Below are 8,237 nucleotides of genomic sequence, written 5' to 3' on the forward strand. Positions count from 1 at the left end.
GAATACAAATCTTTCAGTATGTATTTCTAAAATGTAAATAAATAATTTTTTCACAGTTAAATGGAAATAAAAGGAATCACTGTCTAGCTAGTAGTTGTAGACTACATGTATGCCAGGGTTTCTACTAACTAGACAGTGATTCCTTAAATACGGTTGACCAGTTGAAACCATGACCACATGTTCTACATGTACAAATGTACATAAAATTTCAAGGTTATGATTAAGATTCAGTAAAAGCTACAGTGTATGCCCCATATGCATGAAGTATAGCAATATGTGGATGCCATGTTCAATATGCATATTTGCAATCATTATATAAACATGCAGAGACTAAAAAAAAAATCAAAATAATTCAAATGCTTAAAAATTATTTTATTTTCACTGCTTATTAAAATACAGTCACTCAAGCATACCCTTTGTTAATAAAAAAAAAGTAGTAGTTTAACATTTATTACCATACAAGATAGTGCATTCCCTACCTAATCCTGTGTTTTGACTATTTAGACTTTTATTTCATTGACAGTTCAATATACACGATATACCAGTACCATGTGCCACTAAACTAGTATAAGCTACATGGAACTTTACACTTTTTTACTTCTTAAAAACAGAATAGTAATCAAATCAAAATTGTGACACATTTACTGATTGCATGTGTTAAAAACTTTTATAAAATATCAAACAGTGTATCAAAAGAGCTTTTACAAATTGATTAATACATTCAAAGGTACAAAAATCAAATGGTTTTCATCCATACTTTTACATAAAAGATGCACTAAAATTAGTCAACTTTCAACTTAATGATAAATTGAACTTGCTTTAACAATTAATTTACATGCAAGTATACACACATGTATGCATATCCGATTTTCTAAATGAATTATTTCGCAATATCAAATTTGGACTATAACAGTTTTTAATCTAGCTAGACAGCAGGAAATTATCATTCTTACTTAAATTTCATGAAATAGTTGAAGTATGTGAGCTACAAATTAAATCTAAAGATTGTACTAAAGTGTTTATTGTATTTATTATACACAACTGATGAATTCGTAAGACATACCAGTTAAGTCCAGATTTCAGCTCAAAGGCTTCAAAATTTCTAGTGGATCTTTCTCTCATCAATTTTTTCACTGAATATTTTCAGGTTTTTTCTTTCAAGACACTGTTTTTTGTCAAGGCCTGTAAGCAGTATGATGCAATCCAAGAACTCCTAGGGCAATTTCAGAACTGAATTTCTCTCTTACCTGGCACAAATAAAAGTTTTAAATTTCAAAATACATTAAACTTACATGAAGAAAACTAATAAAAATAGTGATAATTGTAATAGAACTTTCAGATGTTTGGAAGCAACTTCATGTACCTAATTTTAAGAAAATTAAAGATTGAAGTATATAGAGTCACCTGTATTCTTGAGGAATGTATATGTAGCCTGCTATGTAGCTTCATTAAAGAGATAAATAAATCTAAGAGTGGCCAGCTTTTAAATTAAAATTAGCATTGAGCTTTGGAGGTTCATGCATTTGTCTGCAAGGAAAAAAAGGATCAAATGGAAAAGACTGGGATAGAATTTGGCAATCAAATGAATAATTAAATTGAAATTATGAGGAATAACTATTTATCATTTTATAAAATACACATGTAGGTGCTTCCAAAAATCCTCAGAAAGAAAGGGTTTCAAAGTATAGTATTGTGAGCTTATAAACATGTATAAATGCTAATTAAATTCTCTCAAAATTTCAAAGCCATAAGTTAAAACAAACTGTACAGAATATTTTTTGTAAAGAAAGGCAAGTCAAATAAATTGTAATAATAGCATATATCATGTTCTGTGACAATCAGTGCACTTGCTAAATAAAAATGCCATTGGACTTAACGCTTTCCTCTCAATTAAATGACCAAATTTATCGGCAATATTTTTGCAAAGTAGGTCAAAGGTCATGGGGTCAGTAACCATGGTAATTTACAAAAGCCTTAGTGCCAAGAAATATATTTGCAAAATATCAAAACCATACCTCTTACAGTTCTGGAGATGTAAAGTGTGACAGATGGACAGACAGGCACCAAGTAAAGCAGCTCTAAGTGTCGTTCTGCTCTGAAAGTGACACAAAAATGAAAGTTAGTCAATTTTTGACCATTCATATAACTTCAGTGACAAAAGGTACACTAGAGTGGTAAGTTTATCCTAATTATTTGAAAATATGTCAACACCATTGGTCTGAATATAAGCAAACAAACAAAAGAAATAGCAATTCACTAACTGTAAAACATTGAACTCAAATTTTAATCAGTGAAACCAGAATAAAAATCTTATATATATCAAAATTTCATATAAAAAGGATATGGAGATAACAAACAGTATTCAATATCAAAGTCCATAAAACAATACAAAATAGGAGCAGAGCAAACAAAGACTTCTGAAACATCAGAGGTGGAATCAGGTGCCAAGGAGGAGTGAGCATCCCCTGCTGACCGGTCACACCCGCCGTGTGCTCATCGTCATGATCGTGAAAAAACGGAAACATCCGTCGTCAATTCAGTGTATAAATAATGGACTAACAATTGGTATGAAAAATGTCAGTCAGCATTTGACTCGATGATAAGTTGTATTTTCTGACAAGGTCATGGTATTGACCATAGAACTTACAAAATGATGACCTTAAATGAGACTGCTGATATTCTTGTTTCATTAACTTGTTTGTCAATAATTTACCTCGCTTTAGAAATTGTTCAAATAGCATTTAAGAAACAGACAATTGGTTTCATGATTTTCAAGTGTCATTGGAATTCAGTTTGATTAAAATGACATTGTCAAATGTGTAACCGGCACACAGAGATGTAATTAATTGTTTTGGATATGGTTTATATACACCAAAGATGGGAAAGAATAGTACAGAAGTGATATTACACACTATATTTTAATAAAGAAGTTATTTTTAGATGTCTTGAAATTCAATGAGAGTTTCTCCTCTATACCAAAAATAGTTAAAGTATGTATACTAAGAATAAGAGAACAGTTTTTTTAAATGCAGGCAATGGGGAACAATCTGCGCTACGAATGACATCAAACAATGTGTTTTTTCTGCTGTGTGCAATGTTCGACTAAATTTTGACTTAAATTTGAATTTGCTTGAAAAAAAAAAAATAAACAAGAAAAAAATAACAGACAGTTGTTATTTTAAATAAGTTCCCTAGTGAATAGTGGTCTTTCACTTTAAAAAAAGTATCATTTAATGTTAACAGACGCTTGTGAAGCAGATAAAGGAAGAGAGAGGAAAATTATGCTTCCTTTCGTGCCCCGATGTACACTTGAACATCCTTCCTTTATTCTTACATAATTTTCTTATTAAACGCGATATCATGAAACTTGAAATGCATGATCAAAAATGTTACTTCTTGCAATGACAAGGAAAGAAATTTAATTAATCTATCAAAATGAAACTGAACTAATTTCCCTGTCTATGACTTTCTGTGACAAATCTTGTAGTTTATTACAGGGCTTGAAATGCAATTTTCCTACTAAAAAATTTAGTTGGGAGTATAATTTAATCATTGGATGAAGACATTAGGTCTCGGCAACACTTGTGCCGGGTTTGCTACGGTTCTATTCTGCAGGTTTGTTGATACCAGCTATCATTACTTGTATCTCCATGTGGCTTACAAAGAAAAAAAAATCAATGTAAACTCAAGATAAAAATGCACCTATGACAAGTAAAAATAATTGCCATTTGAAGTGCAAATTGTAATGGACCTGCAGAACATATTTTGTTTGACATTTTGCCACGATAATGTATGCTTTGGTGAATTTTTCTTTGCTGGGCCCCAATACACATCAGGTCAACATTTTTACTTAATTCTGTTAAATTTGTCTGATTTATGCAGATTAAAATGTAAAAGATTATTAATTCATCAAAGAGTAATGATATTTTGCTTTTGAGAAAATTTTGCTTTTACCTCATATTCCATTATGATTGTAAGTCCCAAAGTGTAGACATGTGTTGTTTTAGGATCCACGTTATACAAGTAAATAGGTATGACCCTTGATTTTCTGGCAGATTCTAATTTTGTTAACTTTGTAATTGTATAGGGTGAGAGTATTAATGTTTCTAACACTGCTGACTTCAACTTTCTTCCTTACTCCTTAAATTTTATATTGGGTATATTTGAATGAAAAAGCACACAATATGCAGCCGAACAGTTGCTTTAACACTGAGTTCATGGACTTTTGCAAGAAGCACAGACTTTTACAGTTGACAGTATACTTGGACATTTAAATCTGTTTCATGTACATACAAGTAGGTACAGAATTGTTAATAGATATGAAAACCTTTAACCCCCTTCCCCACAGTCACACATTTTAATGCATAAACCATTTCCTATTTCTGACGCAAAATCATACATAAACCATTTCCTGCAATTGTGCATGTGCATTTTCATGCACTTTGAAAAGGTAACATCATATTTCTATGACATGAACATTAAATGTACAGTCTGTATGTTGTGTCACAGTTCAGTAAGTTGTAAAGATTTGAAATAGTCATAGCTATGGTGTTAGGGGGACTTACATGTGAAGGCCGGGTGTTGAGGGTACAGTGGTTGTTGTTTTCTTTAAACACAACTTATGTGTGCACTGAAAAAAAAAATACTTTTGTTAATTAAATGTTGGACTAAATCTTATATTTTTAAAGAGCTTCCATACATTGTGTAAAAGAAAGCCATCAACTGTATAAGTCAGCGATCCTCATAAAAGTCTAGAAGCCTGGGTGGCATAGTGTTAGAGCGTCTGCTCTTGAGTCAAGAAATAAGGATTTGATCCTAACGTGGCAGATTTGATTCCCACTATGGAACACAGAGACTGATCCTTCAGATGAGACCGATGTAAAAATCAAGGTCCCATGTCGCAGTAGGTGCCGGCATATAGGTAAAAATTTGTAGCTCTTCATCGGCAAGTTGTGGTGTCTTCATACGAGTATAAAATTCTTGATAGGGACTGTAGTTTTCCTGTAATAATTGACCGAAATCCTACTAGTCTACAATGTATAAACTCTGCATTCTTGACATGGGTATATGAGTGAAAAATTCTTGAGAGGGACATTAAACAACATACATTCAATCAATCTTGATCTGTAGATTGTCAAATAGGAAATTTCTGGTTTGTCAAGCTAAAGATTAGTAATTAATAAAACTGTAAATGAGTTTTTTTTTTTTTCATTTTACCTGAGATGTCTTTTGCTTTTCTTTAAAGTGTCAGTATTTGACTGTTGATTTCACCCATCTTAGGAAAATGATCTGTAATAGTAATAAATTGTAAGAAATCATAATCTGTTCTCCATCCACTATAATCATGAAATAAAATCAGCAGTGATATCAAAGGCTTTTTTCAATAATCAAGTGAAAATCATAAAAGTACTGTATACAGGGAAATTTTCGCCCCCGTTTTATTTTTGCCCCTTTCGCCCTACTCTCATTTGGGCGAATTCATAGAATACAGTATAATTTCTTAAACAAAACTTTGACTGGGCGAATTTAAAAGGGGGCAAAATTGTTTGCAAGTGTGAAAGGGCGAAAATAACCCTGTATACAGTATTAGCCAAAAAGGAAAAAAATAAATGTCACTATAATAATCAACCTTCAGTTGCATATCTCTACAATTTTCTGAGAAGACGATTATACTTCAAAGATGCTGTGTAATCCCCCTTTTCAATAAAAGAAATTACCTTATGATGATGTATTAAGTTCCTGTGAACAAAGCTGTACTTTTTCACCCATTGTCTTTATATATTGGACAAGTTTTAACACAGATTCAATCTACAAAAAGAAAAAAAAAATAACAAACTTAGATACAAAGCATTCATGAGGTATCATGATATACTAGTACACAGATAAATCATAATGATTTTTCTTTTACTATGTTCAGTTTTCTGAATCAACAGCAAAGTTTTGAACAATTCCTTGTAAAATTTTTACATTTAAACCAATATCAGCAATGCAGACATTTAAAAACTGAAATATATGCCAATCTAATTAAAATTAGACTTCATGTTTATATCTGCTCATATTACTTGCTACACTAATATCTAACAACATCCCATAAAAGGTTAAGTCAGAGGTCAAATTCCCTCAACCAATCATATTGTCGCCTTCAAAATCATTGTATATCTGTTGATCCAAATCAGTTGTTCTAAATTTGACCTATGACATTACCCTCTTTGGGATGTCAAATGTTAGTGTTGTGAGTATGGGAAAGGATCTATTATCTAATTTTAATTAGATTGGCATTTATGCATATGTGGTCCTTGTAAAATGTATATTGGCAAGGATTATAACCGTGGCTTGTATGCATTAGATTTTCAAAGATTCTCATATATTTCCATAATACCCCTCTTCATAACAAATATATCCTATGGTTTTCTTTCAATAAAGTTAATTTTCTGTGTGAGAACTAAAACACGTTTTCAACTGTTAAATCAGCATACTTAACAGTCGCAAATACCAAATTAAATTTTAAAGATAATTATTCCAATTCTAATGCAATCTATGCATTTGTTTGTTGTTTCTGTCTTGTTTTGTTACATTAAATACGTCACGGAGCATTGTGTTTTTGGGTTGCTCTCTTATGAAGTCACAATGAAAAGCTTTCTCTCTCGTTCATGCTTGTTTTACTGCTTCAAACATCAGTGCATTATCCAATCAAAACGTGTCAGATATGCAGATTTACATGCTTACACATGTACATGTACTTGTCTTTATTCCATATATGCAAATATGGAAAATATGCAAAAAAGATATGGAAATAACAAGTTACAAATACTTATACTAGTTCCTGTTGAGTATATTGCAAAAGCAGGTATTTTGAGGTCTAAAGAAAAATCATCTGCATAACCAGCTACTTGAACTGAAAAGTAGGCGAGTACCCGGTTACTAAAAATCATCTGATTTGACAACACTAATCGTAGGTCAACTCATACATTTAACTAGAAGTGCTCCCTTGTTATATTATATTTTACTTATTTTCTACAGACTTACTATACCCTGAAAAAAAGAATAGAGAACAGAGAAAATTTGTTTAAATGACCAGAACTACATGTACAGAGATTAATCCCTACCTCAAAAACAGACTGCCATGGGCAGTCAGTAATTTCCAACTCTTGCTAAACATACTAATTATCCAAAATTTACAAATTAATGCTTAATGCATATATAATATGTGACGCGCCAAGCAAAAACCTCCCTTATGTCTATTATGACATAACGTCAAAAGACGCGTCTAAAGTCAACAAGGTAAATGCGACGTAAAAACGTCTCCTTGAGAGAAACTCTCCGCAATAGAACAGTGGGATGTTGGTTTATTTATACACAGACAGATTCTTGGGTGTAATTTGATTTAGTTTATTTATTAAAAATTTATTCTCCGTCAAGTGGCTGTGTGGTATCTCCTTTTCACAATTACATGTAAGTGTGTATTTTTAAAAGATTTCCAGTGGTAGCTGAAAAATTCCCGTAAGGCCGTTTTTAAAATGAAGTTTGTTTGCCTTCTCCCTATTCGGGTTAAAAAATTACATTGGTAGGTAGGTCGAATTTTTTTTTGTCGGAAATTTTCAGTGTTGAAAAAGATTGAAGGCATTAAAGTTGTTGATAGGATGAGAAAATCCCGGAATGAATTATTTGGAAGTTTTAAAAAGATTTTAGTCGGTTCATTTTAAAAGGTCAAACAAACAAGTTTTTAAAGATAGTTTTTTTTTTAGTTTATTGTCCAGCTGTTTCATCGTAATGCACATGCAATTTAACAGGAGCATTAAACTAAGGTATTTTTATTTAAATAGCGATGCAATGAAAATTGACCTGAATTACTTCTCTTTTAATTATGGAATGAATTTATCCCAATGTAAACGGTGTAAACTGGTTTGGGACAGTTAACGCTCCGTTTATATAAATAAAACGTGAACTGTTATATAAATATTTAAGTTTAGTTTTTTAAAAAAAGTATTCTCTATAGATACGACACTCAGTATTTGATTTGGACACTTCTTCCGGAATTAGTTTTGGCTTTCGATTCAAAATGAATATTTTTAAGAAAGACCTTTAGAGCTTCTCAATTTATTTTATTGTTGAACACCTTCTCATGTTGTACAAAAAATGTAGAAAAAATTCTCCCCCCCCCTTTCTTCTGTGTCGCGTGTCTGCTTTATTTCTTTGGATACTTCGTGCTAATTTCGTCTTGAATTTACGGATGCTCG

At 31.7% G+C, this 8,237-nt stretch overlaps 1 long non-coding RNA gene across 3 annotated transcripts; it reads right to left on the reverse strand.

Moving 5' to 3' along the window:
* Window positions 1-351: 351 nt before the first annotated feature.
* LOC134258321 (uncharacterized) lies at window positions 352-7,201 on the reverse strand. 3 transcript variants are annotated; one of them, XR_009990142.1, is made up of 6 exons: window positions 5,718-7,201; window positions 5,218-5,289; window positions 4,566-4,630; window positions 2,016-2,095; window positions 1,064-1,247; window positions 352-871 (listed from the first exon to the last, which is right to left on the reverse strand). It is a non-coding gene; the product is annotated as an uncharacterized LOC134258321 (long non-coding RNA). The 3 variants fall into 3 exon arrangements; XR_009990140.1 differs by having other exon boundaries at window positions 352-1,247; XR_009990141.1 differs by lacking the exon at window positions 4,566-4,630 and having other exon boundaries at window positions 352-1,247.
* Window positions 7,202-8,237: the final 1,036 nt, after the last annotated feature.

This window comes from Saccostrea cucullata, unplaced genomic scaffold, assembly GCF_032062105.1.
Source record: "Saccostrea cucullata isolate Sc308-1 unplaced genomic scaffold, CSIRO_AGI_Scuc_v1 ctg11774, whole genome shotgun sequence".
Classification (NCBI taxonomy): Eukaryota; Metazoa; Mollusca; class Bivalvia; order Ostreida; family Ostreidae; genus Saccostrea; species Saccostrea cuccullata.